We start from the raw sequence: 21,504 nt of genomic DNA, 5'->3' as shown, positions 1-21,504 counted from the left end.
ATATATATATATATATAAACATGTCAAACACACCACACTTGTATGGGTACATTCTGTCCCTAAGGAATTGCCCCTAAAACAGTGATGCAGACACACTTTTAGTGGTATGAGGCTAAATTCTCCCAGAGAAATGTGAGCTTGCTTATATTATTGTGCAAGAGAAAGATGAGTAACATGAGGTGAATTAAAAGAAACAAAATCACAACCTAAACCAGAACTTTAGATTAACAAATTTAGGAGGGAGGATATGTGCTATTGGAATTAGGCCTGCTATCTCTGAGAATACTGGCCCTAGCATCTTTCATCTGTCACTAAAAATTAACTTCATAAAAAATTATTTTAGGAGGGTGTGATCACACTGCAGTGCCTGGAGAGCTCTCAAAGGAAGCACATGCTTGATGGTGTGATCACAGCAAAACGACAATGGTGTGATCTAAAAATAAATTGGTTCTTTGGTCTGAAGCATGTTTCTCCCACAGATGCCCAAACCAGAGCCTCCAATTACTGCCTTAAGAGCTAGGCAGAGAAATAAACAATCTGTGGATGGCACTTGTTTTCTACACATCACATCTGCACGTCAGAAAGGTGAGCTTATTGCTGTGTGAGAAAGCATAAACAAATTATTTGATCGTAGGCTATGCATATGAGTAACACCCACGCAATTACTTTTATACTGAAGTCCCTTCCCAAACATCTAGCAACCCTTATTATTCATTGTCCAAGACAAGACTGGACCACAACAAATTGCAGTTCAGATCCAGGAGTGCTAAAAATTAGCCTGTGAAGGTGTATCCAGCAGAGCATCAGTTTTGAGAGAAATAAATCCATTTGACAAGTCCATCATACAGTGGGCATAACTGCAAATGACTGTCCTGAATCCAAGCAATCATCCATCACTGGCTCAGTAGCTGTGCCAGGTACACTGCGGGGCTTACAGCACTTCTGCATCGTCCTTCCCACAGACCTAAGAGCAAAGCAACCTATTTCCTCTGGTGCTCACTGAGCATCAGTCTGCCACTGGGAAAACATTCAGCTGATGATGAGCCTGAAATGCTAATTGTGAGGACTACTGTAATTGTGAGGACTACTGTAATTGCATCCTGGGTATTCAAGGTGCTGTTCTCATACCAAACAGAGCTCCCATCCTCTTACAAAAAAGCTGTTTGTTTGCTGTGTATTATAAGTCACTAGGTATATATATGAACTAACAAAATGGTTAACATCTTATTAACATATAAGATCCCCACTGAACAAACAGAAAGCCTTCTGGTAGCCTAAGCTCTACATGTCCTGAGGCACAGAACAGTATTTTGCCTTATTTACTCTATATTCAGAAGAAAGGGTCCACAGTCAAGATTAGGGGTGAGGTTTTTTTGGATGTGTTTTTTTGTTTGTTTGTTTGTTTGTTTTTCTCTCAGATTTCCTATTTTAATAGAAACCCCCCCCCAAAAAAAAAACACCAAAAAACAACCAAAAAAAAAGCACCACCAAAAAACTTTGCACCTTTGACTCAAAAAGTGCTACCAAGAAAAGCAGTTGCAACAACGTAGCTGCTTTCCTATTTTCTTAACCCTTTTAGCAAGTCTGGACATGGCCATTCACCTAGACTCCAAAAGAATCTTGGTGCCTAAATTGAGAAGCAATTAATCCCTAAAGCAGCCAGATTAGGTGAGATCTACCTGCATTCTCCTTTACCAAGCTGGTAAGCAGCTGGATCTGAGAAAACCCATCCCAAAACCAAAGGGAAGTGATCTGCATAAGAAGTTACTGCACTTACTGAACATCAACATTTGCAATCATCCATTCCCTAAGTTCTTTACACAGTGGTGGCTACGTTCCCTTAAAATTGAGACAATTTTGGTTTTTACCTAATATTCTTTTTGACATATATACATATAGAGACCAGCAAACAAAGCTCTACATCCTTGATGGAAAATCACCTCAAATCACTCATCACACATCTTCTATCAAATGCTACATTCAGAGTGGATTGTTTACTAGCAAACAGATTTGGAATAGGCAAATGCTACAAAGAAACAATCCCAACCCCAGCATTTCTGTGATCCCATCAAGCAATTAAACTCAAGGAGAAAATATATTTCAAAACCAAACACCTTTAAGGTGTCAGGACACTTCACAGTGCACAAGAACCTGAAAACAGACCCAAAATAGAAGTCTCAATTATCTCACGGTAGACAGAAAAAAAGCACAACAGTTCCAGAGATAGCAAATTTGCTCTGTTTTAATTTTTTTCCTTTTACCAATCAATTCATTCACTGATGTGAACAAATATTAGTTTAAGTTAATGCCATACCAAAGACACTTGGTGACTTTATCCACCCTTGTTCCTCATTACAAGCACCTCCCTTTGCTCCCTGTAAGAGCAGAGCATCTGCCCTGGAAGCCCAGACTGATGCTGTCCCATACACACACAGCTGTGCAGCATATTGGCTCATCCTCACACTGCAGCTCAGAGAGAATGGCTTTTTATGGCTGCTCTGTCTGCAGAGAATGGGAATGCTCTGGCATTAAAGTGTGTGGTGCATCTCTGGGAAGCCAGGATAAAATTATATAAGCTGCAGGCCAGTGTACAATGGAGCAGTTGAAAGGCCTCATACGTACAATGCAGGAAGCGTAAATGCGTGTTTGTGTAGAGACTTTCCAAAGTAACAAACAAAGGGGTTTACAAACTCATTTTAAGGTCTCGACAGGCAGATCTAAAGAAACACACCATCTCTCTAAGCTCCTTCACTAATACTAGCTATTCCTAGTCCTAGGGACTCCATTCAAAGCTAGCATTACCTTTTTGAAACGCAGTTTCAAATCACCTGCTCCTCCACTTCCACCCCCTCACAAGGAGCAGCCCGTGCACCAGGCAAACCTGCTGCCCTCCCGCATTGCTTCCAGACCATTGCCTCCTCCGTGCCACGACCGCTCCCTGGATCCATGGAGCTGCCACCTCGGCCTGCCTCACACCTCGGGCTCCCTCGGGGCGGGAGACCCGGTCCCGAGAAGCACAGACAGGTCTGGGGGCTCCCAGGGCATCGCTGGGCCGGGGCTCCGTCCCAGCTGCCCTCAGGCAGCGGAGCCAGCACCGCCGCCGCGCGGAGCCGCGCCCCGCCCGCAGCACCTGCCGGGCCGCGGAGCTCTCCGGGTCATGGCCAGGGGCTACGGGAGTCGCAGCAGCCAGGCCGGCTTTTGTTCCCGCGTGCCAGAACGCCGTTCCTGCCCTCCGCGGCCTTGCCTCGCACCGTGCGCGGAGGGAGCGTGCGTGTGACGCCAGCGGGCTCGCCCCGCATCCCGGCACTCCGCTCCTCCCGGGCACCTCCTGCTCCGCCAGCCGCAGCGCCAGGAGCGGCACCTGCGGGCACGGAAAATCCCACCGGCAGTAACCGATGCACCAAACTCATGGAGCATCTTCTTCCCTCCCTTCTGAGAAATAACATTTTGCAGTCATGAGGACTCTGGTCTCTCCCCTGTACTCTTTAAACTGAAAGGAAAGAAAAAAAGGTGGGAAATAAAAAATAGTTTAAAGAGCACGAACAGCACTGAAAAGACTACTAGAAACTTGATATCCAGGTAGAGGGACCAGGAACAGCCCAGAACACAAAGTCAACTCCTACCTTCTGCATGTGGCTGTGACAGGTGAGCACAAAAGTTGGAGACCCACTGCACTCAAGCTCCAGAGCTTACTTACCAATATTTCTTGTTGAAACAGTGGCACTCCAGTGCTGTTCTCTCTTGCTTCTGTTTGGTTACTAATCCTTACTGCACGGGAAAAGCAGAGTTGTGTTTCATTTAACCCCTTCAGCCTCTCAGGTTCTTCTCAAGAGTTTTCACTTTTGCTTTGGGAAGCCAGCGCCGTAAGCATGCACACAGGCACGCCTGCCTTGGAATTGTTTCTAGCTTCTGTAGTCTGTGTGTGAGCACGCACATGAGCTCCAAACTGTGCCTAAAGTTGTTGCAGGGGCGGAGCCCTTTGTAAGTAGTTTTATTTTAGCTGTAGGCATCATATCAAAAGAGAGACAGCTATCCACAGATCCCTTCAGTATTCATTTTCAGTAAGTTCTTAACTCTGAAATAAAAAATTAAACTTCACATTTACTTTAAAACTACAGCCTGAGTCACAGTTCATAAATAAACTTTTGACAAAAGAAACTTCGAACTTAAACACAATTCACAGCTAGATTTGGGTCTAGGCAAAGTTAAGCAGACCCTTAAAATCTGAAAATAGCAGTAATTTGGATACAGACCTGAATTTAACCAAAGACAATGGCAGCACAGGTTTCTCTATTTTTTTTCCCTCTAACAAATGCCATGCAATTCAGAAACCCCCTGAAAACTCCCATGAAGGAACAATTTAACAACATTAAAACTGTTAAAGGAAAAGGAATCTAGTTGGATGCATTACAAGGAAAAACTTGTGGTTTTAATCATGTGGATACTAGAGAAAACATTGCATAACAACTTGTGTGTTGCCATTGTTTTATTTTGCAAACAGATAAATCTGCTCCCTATTGATTTTGTCCTCTGCATAGTATAAAACAAATAAATAATGAAATACAGAGACCACTGATCTAGAAAAATAGATCCTGGTCCAGCAATTATAACAGCTATGAGCATTTCAACCCTAATTAATTTTATGACCAAAGTTTGTCAGATTATGAGAATAGCTTTAAAGTTTTAAGTTTGGGCTGGTCTTTTATGTTTTGCCTTCCAGTTTTAGAGTCCTTTTTCATCAGTAGTTAATTTGTAACTATAAGAGAGAGAACCTTGCTTTCCAAAGGAAAGATGAAGCTTCCACTTTCAGGTAACTCCACAGGTTGGATCTTCCATGGAAGACATCAAGATGTGCAATGAAATCTCCAGAACTGGTATCACTTCTGTCCTCTTGGCCATGTTGCTGCTTTAGATAACCAAAAGGGACAATATCCTTGCCAACTGGTGACAAGCCTAGATGTGCACAGCTCCAAATGGAAGTTTTCTAGCAGATTCATAAATACATCAGACACAGAAGCAATTCTTTTCCAGGGATATGGCTCTCTTCTCACTGCTGTTCAATCCCTGTCTAGCAGCTAGCCATGAAAGGTACACAGTGCTCAAATCCTACCATTACTCATCCCACAGGAGACAGAGTTCAAATAAAAGTCACATCTTTTCCACAAGCAAAAGCAATCCTGTGCTTTCCTGTCAAAGCTAACTGCCACAATAAACAAGGATAAGCCCTAACAGGAAACCCAACACAAATTGGCAACACCTGCACCAAACAGCAGGGAAGCCCTAGGATATTGAAAGACAAAATACATCCCAGAAGAACATCTAATGGTGGTGCAGGTGCATGGCTACTTATGTTATCCTTGTCAGGAGAAAAAAAAAATTGAACAGTGTTAATGCTTAATTAGCAATATAGAAATTATTGTCCTGCCTCTTTAGATTCAATTTTTCTCTCAAGAAAAATAAATTTGGGCTGTGGGCCAAACTGTGATCTCTCCTTTTGCATCACGAAGTGGTTACATGAGCATGTGCTTTTTTTTTAACACCTGTACTCTCAATTAGCTACTGGCTAATGCCATCCTGCTAGGTGTCACCTTATATCCTAACCCTTCATGATATTTGGTCAAACCAATGCCTGAAGCCCTGGCCTTCTGTGAATAAACAAAACTTTCAGATCAGTTTAAATCTTTTAGCCCATTGGCAAGAAAAAGCTGGAAATCCAATTCCCAAAGGTTCAAAAACTAGAAGGCAAAACCCCCCACAACTTCAGATGACTTTATAAATACCCAATCATTAAAATGCCTGTCATAGCAGTGGGATCCTCAATTAATGTTTCTTTTTTACATACCAAACTTAATAATGTTCTTGTAGTTCTTGTGTTCTTGTTGATAAGCTACAAGGGAGTGCAGAGACAGGGAAAATGTGACTGCTCATGTTGGAATCTAGCCAGGATACATCCAAATAACAGCTGTGCCTACTGCATTAAAGCAGTGTAAACACATCTGGATTAATTTTAACCCCATACAGACTTAATAGATGAGCTCCTGAGATGCTGAAATAAAAAAATAACTGAGCAGACTTTTACCACAAGTAAGCAACATGAATCATCACTTAAATTTCTTTTATTAAAAAAAAAAAAGAAAGAATAATCTACTCATACTTCCTGGTTCCAGCAGTCATGCGACAAAATCAGAAGCTGTTAGTGTAGGATTTGAGCTCGAGGCCAGTTCTCACCTAGAAAAAGGCAATGCAAATATGAAGTAAACCTTTGTCCTGTGGTTTCACAGAAAGTTTTGCATATGTACCATTCCTCTGGGAGAAAGGACATGATCCTTATGTTGAAATTGTTTTCACCATTTACCCTTTAGTGAAAACAAGATAATCCACTGCTCCAAGACCATTCTCATCTCTTGGTAAAACACTGCTGGGTCACTAAGGAACGAAAGAGCAGGACCACAGGCATTTGCCTCTTGCCACTAGGTCTATCCAGTGGCTAGCTGGGCACCTGGGTGTCCCAGATGAGGTCAAGAAGAAACAGTTGAGATGAATGCCTAGTGAATGGATACTGCTGAACACAATATCCCTTGTAGCCTGATCACTGCAGTGCTTTTGGCTAGGAGCAACCTCTACAGGAGCTGTGGCATTGGGATTTCAACAGTTACATGGCCAGAGGTCAGCAGTAAGACTTCTGCTTTTTCTTTTGTTATACTCTTCATGATAAACTACCAGGATTCCTTATTGCTAGAGGCTGTTTCCAAAGACTGTCTAAAGATCTGCATGCTTTACTGGACAGGGCTCCAGTCTAACTAGTTATGGCTAACACAGCACTGCAGCACTTAGCTGGTCACCAGATACCCACCATGGCGCTTTATCACTCCTCATCCTCAACATGACAGAGAGAGAAAAAATGGTGGAAAAAGTTGTCAAACATGATAAATACAGAAAGATTACTCACTGTTTGCTGTCATGGGCAAAACAGACTTGACTTCTGAGAAATTAATTGCTGAGAAATAAAACCAAAATATCCTGCTTCTTCCCTGGGGAGTACTTAACACCTAATAACTCTTCTACCTCCTGTCCTCTCCCGCTGAGCAGCAACCAAAAAATTCAGGCAAGACTCACAAAGCCTCCAGAAGAGAAGCTTGGGCATTCATGCAAGGAAGAGAAGAATCTGTGTTCAGTTTGGTTTCAGAATTTGAACCTCCCAGGGGACTACTGTGATCAGGAAACCATGGCATGGTCATTACCAACTGGTGTTTTTTGATTGCTCACTTTGCCATTTAGCCAAAGAGCAAGGATCTGAAGTGTTGTGATTATGGCTGGGTCATGTTCTTACAAAAATGGGATGGATACCTTACTTTCCTTTTAGAATAATGTTCAATTTCTTAGATAAGAGCAATGGCCTAATGAAGAGAAAGTAGGCAGTACTTTAGCCTACTGCTTGCATTTTATCCAGAGGATATGCTCAAATATTTCTGAGGATAATACTGAACAGTAATCTTACACCCTAGGCAAGTGTGTTGATGGCTGAATGAGAAGGCAAAGAAATAAGGGACATCAAATTGAGCAAATTGAGTCCACTGCTACTGGGGACATTATGGCATGTCTCTCTTTCCATCAGCTGCACAAAGATCTGTAGGCTTCAGCTCACTCTGAAAACAGTAAGACTTTTGACACACTGATTTTTTAACTTATTATTTTTTAAAGAAATCACAGTAAAGTAAGTTTTGATTCAACCTGAACTGAGCTTTTTTCAAATTTGAATAGTGACCAATAACTGCATTCTTCTCAGAGTCTCACTCACCTTTGCAAGATAGGCATGTCATTTAGTCCTCTGAATGACAGCTTCCCAGTATACAGAATGAATCCTGTCAGCCCTTCAGGAAAAGCAGCTCAATTCCATGTTCAGGAGACATTACAAAGGCCTTAGAGGAAGGCTGGAAAGTGTATTACACACCAATGGGCTCTGCTGTACAAGTTAACTGCACCAAAGCCCGTTAATCCTCTTGCAGTATCTCTTGCTCTGGTTTATCTCTGCTGTAGAGGCCTGGCCACACATGGACTTTTTCACATGCTAAGGGCTGCTGCAGAGGAGCTGATGTGTACTTTTGTATAAAGCAGAGCTGATTTTATTGTGGTCTGCCAGCATGCAGCCACTGAAGTCAGCAATGAAAGAGAACAAAGATGTATCAGCTTCATTCCTACCTAGTCTCCCTTCTTGGACACTTTCACATAATGGAGCTCAGAACTGTGGAAACCAATGCAATCATCAGTATTTTGCTATAATCTGCTCCTGGAGCAGAGCAACTCATAGGCACTTGGTCTGGCAGGATTCTCTTCTCTTAGTCCCTTCTTGACAACTGAGCCAATTCCTGTGCTGTGCTCTCCAAGGGAGCCTTCAAATAAATTTACTCTTTGTATTCAAAGAATTAGATACTTCTCTTCATCCATTTCCAAGATGAGTGAAATGGCAAGCCTGTCACTTCATATTTATTTTGATTCTGAACCAAATCAGGTGAAACTTTTATTCAGGCCAGCTTTCTAAACAAGCTGATAGCACTATGCCAAGTTTCAGCTCTTCATCCTTAGGCCGTTTAAAGAAGAAAAGCGGCATGTAATGATAATGTCAGTGTTCAAAAAGCAAAAAACAACTTCAAAGTGCTGTGACTAATTCCATGCAAACTTTGTTGTGAAAGGCACTCCAGTACACTGCACCTAAGGATATAAGTGAAGGCACTATTCCATTGCTAAGACTATACTTGGATACACAAAGATTTGCCTCTGAAAAATCAGAGGAACTACATGCAATTGAATGAACATTGTTTTTAAACCAGCCCAACTATTCCTGAGTTTAAGTCATGTAAAGCAAAACCAGGACACAACTGAGTCTATTGAAAGGGATGTGGTGTTAATTTTTTCTAGCATTGAATAGCACATCTAGTCTTTCTGATGCCCCACCCCACATCTTAGGTTATTTACAGGAAATCATTCTAACAGCTTTCCTTATAAGCAGACACTTTGAATCCTGCTAATTATTAAGAAACTGACCATAATGGCATTGTGATCCCGTTTTCTTTTTCTGTATCATGGATTTAAATATTGCGTAGGGCAAACTTGGCAGCCACACAGAGAATCTCATTTAGAGAGATTAACCTGTGAACACAGACAGATGTGGAGGGTCTCTGTCCACTCCTTGATGCACAGGATTTAAACAGGAATAATTATATCCAGCAAGCATAAACACACACACTCAAAAAGTAATATATACATGCATTAAATGAGGCACTGCCTTATCCAGAACAGACACTCCCTCAGCTGTTTGTTTTCTTTTTATTTTGGTTTTACATTTTAATGATATATAAAAAGTAGAAGAAATCACAGGTGGTAAGCAGATTTGAGCTAGAGAACTGATTTCAATTGAAGATATTTTTAGTTCTTATACAAACAAATGTAGTGATTAATGTTGATTTTTTTGTGCTCCCTAAGTTGTTGCTGGTGAGCAAGGAGAAAAGGGTCAAGGCTGGGGCCATTTGTATTCAGATAACATTTGAAAACATGAAGGGCAGTCTCCAAACTCCCAAATGTTTTCCGGATAATCCAATCTGCTCCACCCAAAATAGAAAAAAAATTAAAGTCTACATCATATGTATTTAACAAAACATGTTATCACACAAAACAAAACCAGAAAAACTTGTTCCCCATGGATGCCACACAAACATCAGCCCTTTGCTCAGAAGGTCTTGCCCAGAGCTCATTCAAGATCTGAATTTTCAAAGGCTTTGGACCTGGCATAGACTGATGTGGCAGAGAGGAGGGCAAAGAAGGAACAATAACCAGCTAATTCTAGGCCTGATCTCAGTATTTTGTAATGGTTGACAAAACTACAGTTATTTTCACCGTGGCGGGGCTGAGTCCTAAGAGAAAGCCTTGCTGAACCATTCTGCCCTTGCCCAAAGCTTTAGAAAAACCAAAGCAGGCAGGTTTCCCTTCCCTCCGAGCTGACTCCCTTCCCCGCACAGAGTGCACCTGGGCTCCTGGTGCCACACACCCTGAGGCCCTGAACAATGGAAACAGCTTCTCTGCTTCTCACAAGCATCAGCCCTTGCTGGGAATAGGGAGCTTGCCAGGCAGAGATAACAATATAGCAAAGCTTTGGAGGGAAGAAAGAAGCTGGCTACATCGCAGCCAACATGAAGAAAGATCATCCTGGAACTATTCCAGCTATTCTCCATTTAAACATTCAGGCGTTTTCTCTCAGCACTCTTTCTACACTCCCCCCAGAGATCTCATGCTATTCACTTTGGAATCTAAAGTCACCTGCTTTTATCTAGGCTTGGCACTGCCTACCACAAATGCTGCTTAGGAGATACAGAAGCAGAGAGAAAAGTTGAAAGCAAAACTTGACAAGTAATTCTCACTCCCACGCCCACATACATTTATCCCTCGTAATTCCTGGTCCATTTATACACATTACTTCCGCTAAAGAAAAGTAAATCCAGTGCCAAAACATAGCCCTTTGGTTAAAAAAGTGTTATATTCAGCAGAGGTTTTAACTCTAGCATACTAAACACAGAGTCATTAGGATTTAACGCTATTGAAATGGAAATGGAGACAGAAACCTTTCCAGTTCTTATACTCCACTTTGGAATTGGAAGAGGACAACACCAACTGTAATTGCATTAACAGATCTTCTGGAACAACAAGCCCTTGATATAAAGTACTTGGAAGCATGAGGCACACAAAAGCTCTTGCTGATGTCTTCCAGCATCAGGTAGCAAGGAAGCTGACACCCTACTAAGGACAGCATTACAGCCTTGCTGCCCAGCAGAGAAAAGCCAGCAACAAAATAGAGCAACAGGGGCTGTCAAGACGATGATCCTTCTCTCCATCTCAGCAGACTCCCGTGGCACAACTCTCTCAAGTGGCTCAAGGCAGTGACAGTTCTTTTCCCAGACTCTGTCCTTGTGCAACCCCTACAGGGCATGAGAAGGTGCCCAGATCCTGGCAGCTGTTTCTATATGCCTATGGCCCAGATCTCTGACAAGGGATTCTGGAATGAGGTTTCTCTCCCAGCATAATGAGGTCTTTAGTCATTAACAAAGAAGCCTTCTGGGGTAGAATTCCAGCTGTGCCTGAGATCTTGCCTCCATAGAGATGATTTTTTTCCAGCACACAGGTTTAGTCTGAGAAGAAAGGGAAAGGGTTGCTTTTATCAATCCAGGGATTTTCAGTTGCAGCAGTTGAAGGTTTCTGTTTACTCTTAGATCAGGGTAAGAAATCTCTTGCTTCTCCTTCCTGCCGCTTCACAGCTGCCGGTTGAGCTTCTGTGCTTGCCGCTCCTTTGCCTCAAAGGCAAACTTTGTGTCCTGCAGCTGGGCAATGGCCTCCTTGGCCTCCTTCAGGTCCTGACAGATGAGCTCGTACTTCTCTGTCAGCTCCCTGTTCTCTCGGCGCAGCTCCTGTACCACCTGGTTCACCTCCTCCGTCTGCTTGGTGCAGTGAATCTTCAGCTGCTCTACTTCAGAGAGCATGATCTCCATGTTCTTGACCAGTGACTCCAGTTTCTCTCTGGACATAGTGTCAGGATCAGTTCTATTGAGTCTGCTCAACCCAAACCCAAAAGGGACAAAGAAAGCCACCCTGTGCAACATGCACCAGGACGTCTGGCAATCACAGTCTTGTGGTCTCTTTTTATACTCCCTGCTGCTCATCCTCCTCCTCCCTTCCCTTTCCTTCCCCAAAGTGTCTCTAATCTTCTTTGCTTGCTTAATCTACTTATTTTTATTGCGTTGTAGAAATCAACTGAAGGGCTGACAGCCCTGCAGTAACATATGTGCTGTGCAGCAAAAGCCAGAGCAATAATGAGACTCTGCAGCCTGTCCACAGAAAAACAGCTTTCATCTGGAGAATTCTCTTAGGAACTCCTTGCAGTACCCATTAAAGTACAAAGAAACCTCTTCAAGCCAGATGCCTAGTGCAGTCCTGTGCATCCAGTCCCAAGAGCACAGCCTGACTTTCATCTTACATGTATTGAGGTAAGCAAGCTTACAGCAATACAAATCATGTATAGGCAAAGAGAACTAACCTCAGTTTCTCCTCCTCTCTCTTAATCTTATGTTTGAGCAAGATGGAAGGAACGAAAATATAAAATTCGTAGTTTTTTCCCCAGGAGGAGATCTATCCAACAACAAATGCTGCAGCAGCCTCATCTTCTCTTGAAAGCAGTCACAATGGTTATCTCAATCAGTGGCAACCAGAGTTACTGGGCCATGTACAACATGAAGGTGGCTTGTGTTATTTCAGGGACATGCAGGCTAGAAATTTTAAACCCTGGTACCCCTTCCCTCTATTCAGCTCCATCAGTAACACTGGCCCCTGAATTCACACAAAAATTTACTCCTGTACACACTTGCTGCCCACAACAGGGTGGCAAATGGCTACTGAGCACTACTGAACTTGTGAGAATCATGACTGAGACATGCCAAGCTCAACACTCAGGTCATCACACAGAAGGGTGATCTCAGCAGCCACAAGGGATTAAGTGAGTCTGGCTGACTTTCTGAAGTTTGACCCAGACTTTCTTATGTATCCAGTTAATTAATGCACTTGCCTAGACAACAAGTATCATTAATTAGCCAAGTATCTGATGTAACAATGTCATCCTCGAGAAATTAATTTGTCTGAGGTGATATCACATGTGACACCCCAGGAAGGAACCCATGCTATTTAGCACTGATTGTGTGGCCAGGGGAACAGACCATGGCAGAGACAAGAATGCAGGTTTGCTTTAGGGGAACTCGCAAACTAAGGAGAAAAAAGTGTCTCTCTCTCCTTCCTCTCCCCATCAGGAATATTTCCTTCAGGCTGAGTCACCATTTTTCAGAAGCCTTCAAACTGTTCTACATACCCAGAGAAAGGCAGAATCTCATTCGCCATAAGCACACAGACATGGATCTGTGCTCACTGTATTCACCTCACAGAATTGCATTCCAGTGCACAGTATTGCATAATGGCCTTTACTCTTGTATGCTGTTTTGCAATTCCAGGTCCCCTTAAAAGGAGCTTGTAGTACCATCACATACATTCAATAGCAGATTGAGAGAGAATACACATGTTCATGTGCAGAGCTCCCCTAAATACATTTTTTCTTCACTTTTCTCTACAAAACTATACTTTTTTTCAGCTACGGAGAGTTTCAGATGCTTCATCCCACAACTTATTGCCCCTTCCTCCCTCCTCAGCTCAGAGAAATAAAGCTCTTTCTTCCAGGAAGTTTTACATCTCCTCCAACACTGGATGAAAACACTGCTGGATGCTGGCCAAACCCTGACAGTGTTCAAAGGCCTGGGACTTCTCACAGCTGGAGGTTAAAGAGTTGCTCACAAAGCCAGCCATCCTACTGCCTCTCACACAAGTGCACAAGCAGACCCCTCTCATCCTGGCAGATGGAGCACTTTGCACCACACTTTGAAATGAGCAGAGTGACATCCTTCAGATGAAAAGAGAGTGGGAGAATCTAAACATAATTAGAATATGTCCTAAAGTCCTTGAAGAAACATTTGCACTGGCTGTCAGCCCAGATCCCACGTGATGCACATGGCACTGGAATAGGCTGGAACATGCTGCAGCATTACAAAACAGCAGGTCTTCATTAGTGAGGAATCTTCCCTGTCTCTACAACTGTACATGCTGCACCCAAACAGTTTAAATCAAGCAGAATTACAATGATGCACAAAGGGAGTGCCACAGAGGCCATCTACTTGGATATTAGTAATTGATACATCATCTCTCACTGTCTTACTCTCAAAATTATTTAAGTTGCCTTGGATACAGACAGAATCTTGGCAACAGAAAGCGGGTAAGAGACACTACTGAAATAACAATGTAAAATGAAAACAAGGAGTAGCATGAGAGGATTTTCTACAAAAATATGGGTACTGTTACTATGCTTGGTTTGATTTAAGATATTATTTGAAGAAGTAAGAAGTAGGAATTAAAAGCTCATGAAAATTGCAGTGGGAGAATGATGCAAAAATCACTAGACCTACTGCAACAAGACTAACTTGAACTGTAGCTTCTTACCTTTAGTCACTGCTAGACTCCACTGTTGCAGATAAAATGGAGAAAAAGGCAAACACCAATAGTGAATCCAGCTGGGGAAAAATGCAGAACAGCATACCTGAAAAAAACAATTCAAACCACAAGAATTTGGTGCACATGGACACAGAGCAAACAGCAGTCTTAGGAGTGTTGGGGAAATAGCATGTTAAGACAGAAATTAGTGACAACATAGCAGGGTAAAATAATAAAGCACTGCTAGATTGTATTACAGAGAAGCAGTGCACTGTCAGGGAATAAGGTAGCTCCAGCTTTTCCCTCCACCCTGCTGGAGGGAAAATGTAATGTTTTGTTCTGGACATTTGTCATAAAGGGACCAAGAAAGAGTTTGAAACTTAGACAAGTGTTCAGAGAAAATGCTGATATCAAAAAATGTGAACTCTATGAACCAAGTTTAAGAAGAAAGATTGAAAACTACATGGCAAGATATTTCTAAGACTGTTTTGCAATCATGTCCAGGTCCTCTGCATGTTCTAGGAAAGATAGCTCAGCTGGAAGAATATTTCTGTAATTATTAAATATTAGTAATTACTAAGGGCCTGACTGTTGCAATTGTAATTTTGAACACACCTGTGATTTCTGTGGTCTCAGCCAAATGGTGCCTCTCTTGTTATTTCATAGCCATATTACATCGGGAAAAATTAGTGTTAAACTTCTCATTACAGTACATGCTACATTGAGAGACACCATTGACAAATCTATCAGCTCTTTTGTGCATATTCTTTCTCTATTCCACCTTTCACTCTGCATATGGGTTTGAGATATATGAAAGAAGGAAACACAGAGCTAGTTAAGAACAAAACAGGGGAACAACCACTGGGAGCACCCACTCCTGCTCTTGTGGATGCCAGGAAAATTGTAGAAAGTGGCACTAGTAGAAGTAAAACTTGTGCTTTTCCATAATGGATGGGAGCTACATCATCTGACTACATCACCACACTCAGCTTTTAGCCCTAGAAGCAAATGGCAGTATGAGGCTGCCAAGCTAAGGATGGTTCATGTGAGACATACTTGTGCTTCTTCACAGGTCTCTGAGCCAGAGAATCACCTACTCCTCTCACTCAGAGGCACACATAAGCCAGAAATGCAGTTTTCCCATCATGTTCATACCTCTGAGTCTGAGAAAGAGACACAAAAGTCATTCTTGTTCATTATATGTCTGAAAGCAGACCACGGGTGTTCCAGATTCTAGTGTATTTAACAGGGGCCCTGGGAACATTTGAGGAGAAAATCATTAAGCTACCTCACTCTCTCTTTGAAGTTTTCCCATCAACACAAGAGGGACAATTCACTATCCTAGAATTTTAAATGGAAAAGTGGCTTTTAAATAACTGCTCAGGGTGAAAAAGCAAGCTATTTGGTACAAACACTGCAAAATAAAGCTTCACATACCTTATCTTCTTAGGCACATACTTAGATTGCTATATCTACTTCTAGTTTTTCTAGTCACAGATGCAGAAGTACAATGCAATGTTCACAAAACAATTGTGGGAGACAGCACTGTAGTTTCTTAGTAGATAGCTTCAGGTTATCATCCCCAGTTAACAATGATCATTATTGTAACAATTGATTTTCTAAAAAGACATAGTATGCCACTAACTGTAGTGAAAGCATTAGAGCCCTCCAATCTGGTTTTTTTTTGCAGCCTTTTCACTTATCCCTGATTTATCCCCAATGGTATGTCTAGCAGCCAGTGCATCATTTGCAACCTCCATGCTTCACCATCTAGGAAGTCTACTAGGGTAAATACATTTTATACAAAATCATTACAAGATGGAGTAGAAGGGGCTCTCATCTCTATATTCCTAGTAAAACCACTTGAAAAAACAAAACAAAATCAAAACATAAAAACCCCCTAAAGACCAAGCAGCACCTGGAGGCACTGACCATTCCAGCACCAGAGTGAGAAACATTTGTCCCCAGCTATTCAATTTGTTTCTAATAAAAGACAAATACCATTGTTCCCTGTGCCCTAATACTCAGCACTGTGTAAGACATTGACGTAATCATGATCTCATCCTGCAGAGTTTAGAGACTATTGATAAAATCCGCTCTCCTATTAAAACATGAGATTTAATTTTTGCCACTATTTGTAAGCATTAGTCATAACTCATGCAATTTGTCAGAACTTGAGTTTAGCTGCACATAAAATTACATGACTTACAGGTTTAGATCTAAAATACTGCACCAAAAGGACACCTACCAAAATTGTGATCAAAATCTTTGACACAAATAATATGTCTCAATAGTGTAGATGTTGAGAGAGGTATTAATGGATACAGAGGTACTTTTTTCCATTCTGCCTCTATCTACTCATCAGCCAGATCAAAACAATTAATTCAGCATAATACAGCTCAGTAAAACAAAAATTGATACCTTTAACAGAATTATTCCCAAACTGGGTTATTTCTCTTTAAGAAATCAACTGGCTAAGAAAAATACCAAGTAGTGACAGGCGACTTTTATATAAACTGAAATAAAAACCCCTCAAACCCTTTACTAGGATTTTTTCCATCTAAGAAGAGGAAGAAGGTCCCACATGTCATACAACTATTTAATATTTGAGGTGAAAAAACTTCCAGAGCAGGACAGTGATGAATCCTTCAGATTAAAGCAAAGAGTGAAAAATATTAATGACTATTTTTAACTGTTAAGAATGCTTCAAAACAAAAGCTCTTCTTTAAATAAGAAATGGTTTTGTTCAGAGTGTCAAACTGGAAAATTTGCAAAGCCACTCTAAACAACAGCACAAGTTCTGCTGGGAAGACATCCTCCATGGCACCTAACCACATTTCTGGTGAGGAAACTACACCACAGGGGGATTGTCCAAGGGGCTTTCACCCCCACACTAGCTTCCTTGGCCTGTGGGGGTACTCCCTCTCCCTAGACCTGAAGTCAACGCTGTGAGAAGGAAAGGGAAAGAAGAAGGAAACATCTTCCCTGTCCCTTAGAGCAGACTGGAGCCTGCCAGCATCTCCACAGCCTGCAAGGGCAGATCAGACGCACAGGATTCAAATGATGGTCTCACTAAGTCAGCGAGCAACGCACCCCGAGGAGTAATTAGATCTGATGACAACACAACAGTCAATGGTTTGCCTAATACATCTTTCCATGTCACGTTGAATTAGGGGTTGCTGGAAAGGAGGGGAATGAGCAGAAAAAAATTATCCATAATCAAAACTTTATAGAGGGGAAAATATATCTTTTAATTTGCAAATAAATAATCTTAGAAACATTCTTTCATTTATTCTGCAGTGGGCTTTTTTCCTAAAGACTGAGTCTCCATCCTGATAGAACAAGCAAACTTCAGGAAAACAAGTAAAAATACCCAAACAGGAAAACAAACAAGTAAAAATTCCCCAACTGTTGCTATTATTCAGTACATATGAACTGAAATACTGGTTCAAATAAAAGAAAAGATGTCCATTGATTATTTGCAGGACATGGGGTTATGCAATCTTGTCCTGTAACCAGACTACACCAAATAACTGGCAGTGGCACAGATGTCAGTAATTACTGAGAAATTTGATCTGGTGAGAAGAAAGGCCTCTTTTAGTTCTAGGTACATGTGAACAAACACTCACGTCATTTTTGGTTCAGGATGCCAAATTCTATTATAATGATTATTTTGACATGACATTTAAAACTCTCCTTACCCAGCTAAACCAATCTCCAAAACACAGCTGAAGAACTTCTCAGTTGTCTGCGGATTTCCCTTGACTACCTGTTGTACATTTAAGTATAAGTTATTTTGCATTAGCCAAATACATCAAGGAAGTGTTACCTGTGTTCACTATTCAGCAATATAAAAATACAACTCAACGTTGATTTAGAAACCTCAGAGACTGTAAGGAATGGAAGCATTCAGATGAAAGGACTTCCTCAAAAAGGATGCTTTTAAACTTGATAATATCAGCAAACCCTTGCTGAGGAACTACCTAGGAACAGTTTCATTTAATCATGACAAGTTGTCAATGCCAAAACACTGGTAAAAATGAAGGCTGGCTTCCCAGACGACTGTTCTCCCACCAGATTGTCATAAGATCAGTCTCTCAGCACATCTCAAACATGATCAAAGTAGACAAAAAGTACTAAATTTTCTGGGGGCAACAAGTAGCATCTTCTCAGTACTGTATCCCTAGCTTCCTGTCACATAAAATCTTTAAGCAGATTATGTACACAACAGCTTCATCTCCAGAGGAAGTGGGATTAAAAGGTTTATTGCTACTATGACAACAGCCAGGTTCTGCTGCTCTTAAAATAGTTTCAAAACCTTAGCAGTGACTGGAAATGCACACATGCCTCCCCTACAGGATTCATCATGTACTAAATACAGTACTCCAAAAAGAAACCATTTTATAGCAGTCTACTTTTTTAAGTATATATTTTTACCATGCTCTTTAATCCCTTGTTACGAGCACTATGAATAGAAAGCAGTAAAAAAGGCACAGTGCTGCCATGTGGCTGTGATTACAGCTTTAGAAGTGATTACTGCTGGGTGCTGGCTGCAGACACCAGGACAGGCACTGCCATCAAACAATAATCACCCCCTTGCAGCACCTCTGCACCATGGGCTCTCACCAGGCCTCTATCTGCTCCATGCTGCCATTTTTGTCCTTACAAATGTTCCCCTTGATGCCCACAGGTATGCTGCTATGTCAAGGCTAAATTAATTCCTCCTTCATAGGAACAACTGGAAGCAGAATTTGTCACACAGTTCATTACCAAACTGTATCAGTGAGGCCTGGGCCAGGGTGTAAATGTGCCAATAACTACATGGTAGTTCTTCTTCACTTGAGTATGCTATTGAATCAGTGATTAGCGTTTTGTTACTGAGGATGGTTAAATAAACCACTGATTCAATGAAATATAGAGCTGCTACACTCTGTGAACATCCAGCTGCGCTCTGAGGCATTCTCCAAGTACATTCATGCTGACTTGTACAACAAAGCCAGCAAGAAGTACAATGTTTAATTCTGACAGCAGCATTACCCCAGATCAAAGTGGGTAACCCCTATCTAACACTACTGAGATCAGAAAATTAATATGAACACAGAAGTCTATTCATTATTCCAGTCAGTTTAGATTAGAAGCATATTTCAAACCAAAGAAAAACCAAAGAAAAATCAAATAAAATCCAATTACATTGGTATCAACCATCATTACTTGATGCCAAGCTGAAATTATCCTTCCTGCAGAATATCACGCTTAAAGGAGAAGATAAACAAATCCAGGTTGTAAAACTCAGGAAGCAATTGATTGTTTCCTTACCCAATGCTCAGTTCTGTTAGTTCCTGCCAATGGAGGCAGATGCTTTTCTCTATAGAGTCCATAAACTCCTGACATTTCAGGCCAGAATATGGCCTTAAATATAACTTTTATTGAGATTTCTTGGTAATTAAAAAATACCTAGCAGTAACTGCTAGACATCAAGCTGAGCTCTCTATGAGAACTGACACTGTCAATAAAGGAATCTTATTTACCTATCCCCAAAAGATTACATTAAATAATTGATGTAAGAAAACACAGGGGTAATTAAATTAGCATATTTGATTGTAGCTCCAAGTTGAGTATTTAGCCTAAGATAAAATTCTACTCCTTTGCAGCTGCTCAGCCCCCAGCAGGTACTGATGCCTGAGGCTACTCTTCCCCAGATGGAGGGCTATTTCCCTTGTTAAACTTCACGAGATTGCTTTCCATGGAGTTCTCCAGCCTGTTGAAGTCCCTATAAATCATGGCAGTCATCTGGTTTATCAGCCACTGCTTCAAATTTTTGTGTCATCTGCAAAATTGCTGAGGGAACACTCCTTTTCATCATTCAAATCATAAATGAATAGACTGAACAGAACTGACCTCAGTACTGAGCCCTGCAATATACCACTAATGATTTGCCTCCAACTGGACTCTGTGCTGCTGATCACAACCCCCTGGGCCTGAGCACTGGGGCAGTTTTCAGCCTGTCTCACTATCCCCTTATCTAACCTATACTTCATCTGCTTGTCTATGGTGAGGTTATGGGAAATGGTGTGAAAAGCTTTACAAGTCCAAGCAAACAACATCATCTGCTCTCCCCTTATTGGGCAAGATATTGTGGAAAGCAAAAACGTTGGTCAAGCATGATTTTCACTTTATAAATTCCTACTAGTTGCTCCCATCATCCTCTTGTCCTTCATGTCCTCAGAAGTGCTTTCCAGCATGATTTTCCATGTCAGCTTCCCAGAGACTGGGGCAAGGCTGAATGACCTGTAGCTCTCCCACTCTTTACGGCTCCTGTTGAGGATAGGACTTAAATTTGCTCTCTTCCAGTTTCCAGGAGGCTCTCCCAGCTATCACGACCATTTAAAGACAATTGAGAGTGGCCTTGCAATGACATCAGCCATCTCTCTAGGCACTCATGGATGCAACCTGTCAGGCTTCACACACTTAAGTACATCCAGTTTGCCTGCAAGCTCCCTAAGCTGACCTCTTCCACCTAGCTCTACTTTGTTCCAGATTTTCCCTCTGGTCTCAGTGACATGGGATTCTTAAAAGTCTGACCAATAAAGACTAAGGCAGAGTACAACAAGTCCACAACAAAGTACCACAACAAGTACCACAGCCTTCTCCATGTCCTTTGTCACAAGGTACCCTGCCCCATTTAGCAGGGGTGAAGGAGAGAGGCACCTTCATTTACCAAGTCTCCCTTTTGCCATTATAGAATTGTAAAATGCCTTCCCATAACTGTAGAATGTCTCCCTTCTTCTTGCCCTTCACATCTCTAACCAGATGCAGTTGTAGAGGGGCCTTTGCTTTCTGAACGCTATCACTACAAGATCAGAAAGCAGCTCTATGCTCCGTTTGGGTAATCTGCCCCTGCTTCCACCTCTTCTCCACTTCTGTTTGGGCTCAGTTAGGAGCTCCTTACTCATCCACATGGGCCTCCTACCTCCTGTACTTTACTTTCTACTTGTCAAGATGGACCTCTCTTTAGGTCTTTCGTGCAGAGACAAAGGTTAACACCCCTCAAAAAACCCAAACTCTCTTCAATAGAAGTTAGTCAACTCAAACAAATTTGAACTTTGCAGTAAATACTTTCCTAAAACAATTAAAAAAACCCCAAAGCTCTGTTTCAATCATATTGATAAGAAATAAATTTCAAAATAACAATACACAACATTGTTCATTAAGTGTTTTCTTTCTGAACATCCTATGTATTTTTCCTGGTAATCTCCATTGTGCAAGCTAATATTTCAGTATAACCTCATTTTTCATGCCTTAATTATACCTTATGGGTGCTTTTGCAACAGCTTTGACTGACTCTTTAAAGGAACACAAAAAGTAGCTTTTAGAAGAAAGTAACTCTACAAAAATCAGTTGAAGCTCTATTGGTAGGAAATATGATGCCTTAAGATG

General features: G+C 41.6%; 1 protein-coding gene across 3 annotated transcripts in view; it reads right to left on the bottom strand.

Moving 5' to 3' along the window:
- The window catches only part of PAPLN (papilin, proteoglycan like sulfated glycoprotein), a 50,526-nt gene extending 46,162 nt beyond the window's left edge, over positions 1–4,364 (bottom strand). Inside the window, exon 1 of one of the 3 annotated variants that reach the window (XM_077784138.1) lies at positions 3,698–4,364. The gene's annotated coding sequence lies outside the window, so the exon portion shown is untranslated. Of the gene's footprint in view, positions 1–2,802; positions 2,991–3,130; positions 3,234–3,697 lie in introns of those variants that run through there. The other 2 variants (XM_021533544.3, XM_077784136.1) reach the window with 2 other exon arrangements.
- Between the last annotated feature and the right edge of the window lie 17,140 nt (positions 4,365–21,504).

Source organism: Lonchura striata, chromosome 6 (genome assembly GCF_046129695.1).
Source record: "Lonchura striata isolate bLonStr1 chromosome 6, bLonStr1.mat, whole genome shotgun sequence".
NCBI lineage: Eukaryota > Metazoa > Chordata > Aves > Passeriformes > Estrildidae > Lonchura > Lonchura striata.
Note: the sequence above shows the minus strand (reverse complement) of the source record. Positions and strands in the feature narration are given on the sequence as shown.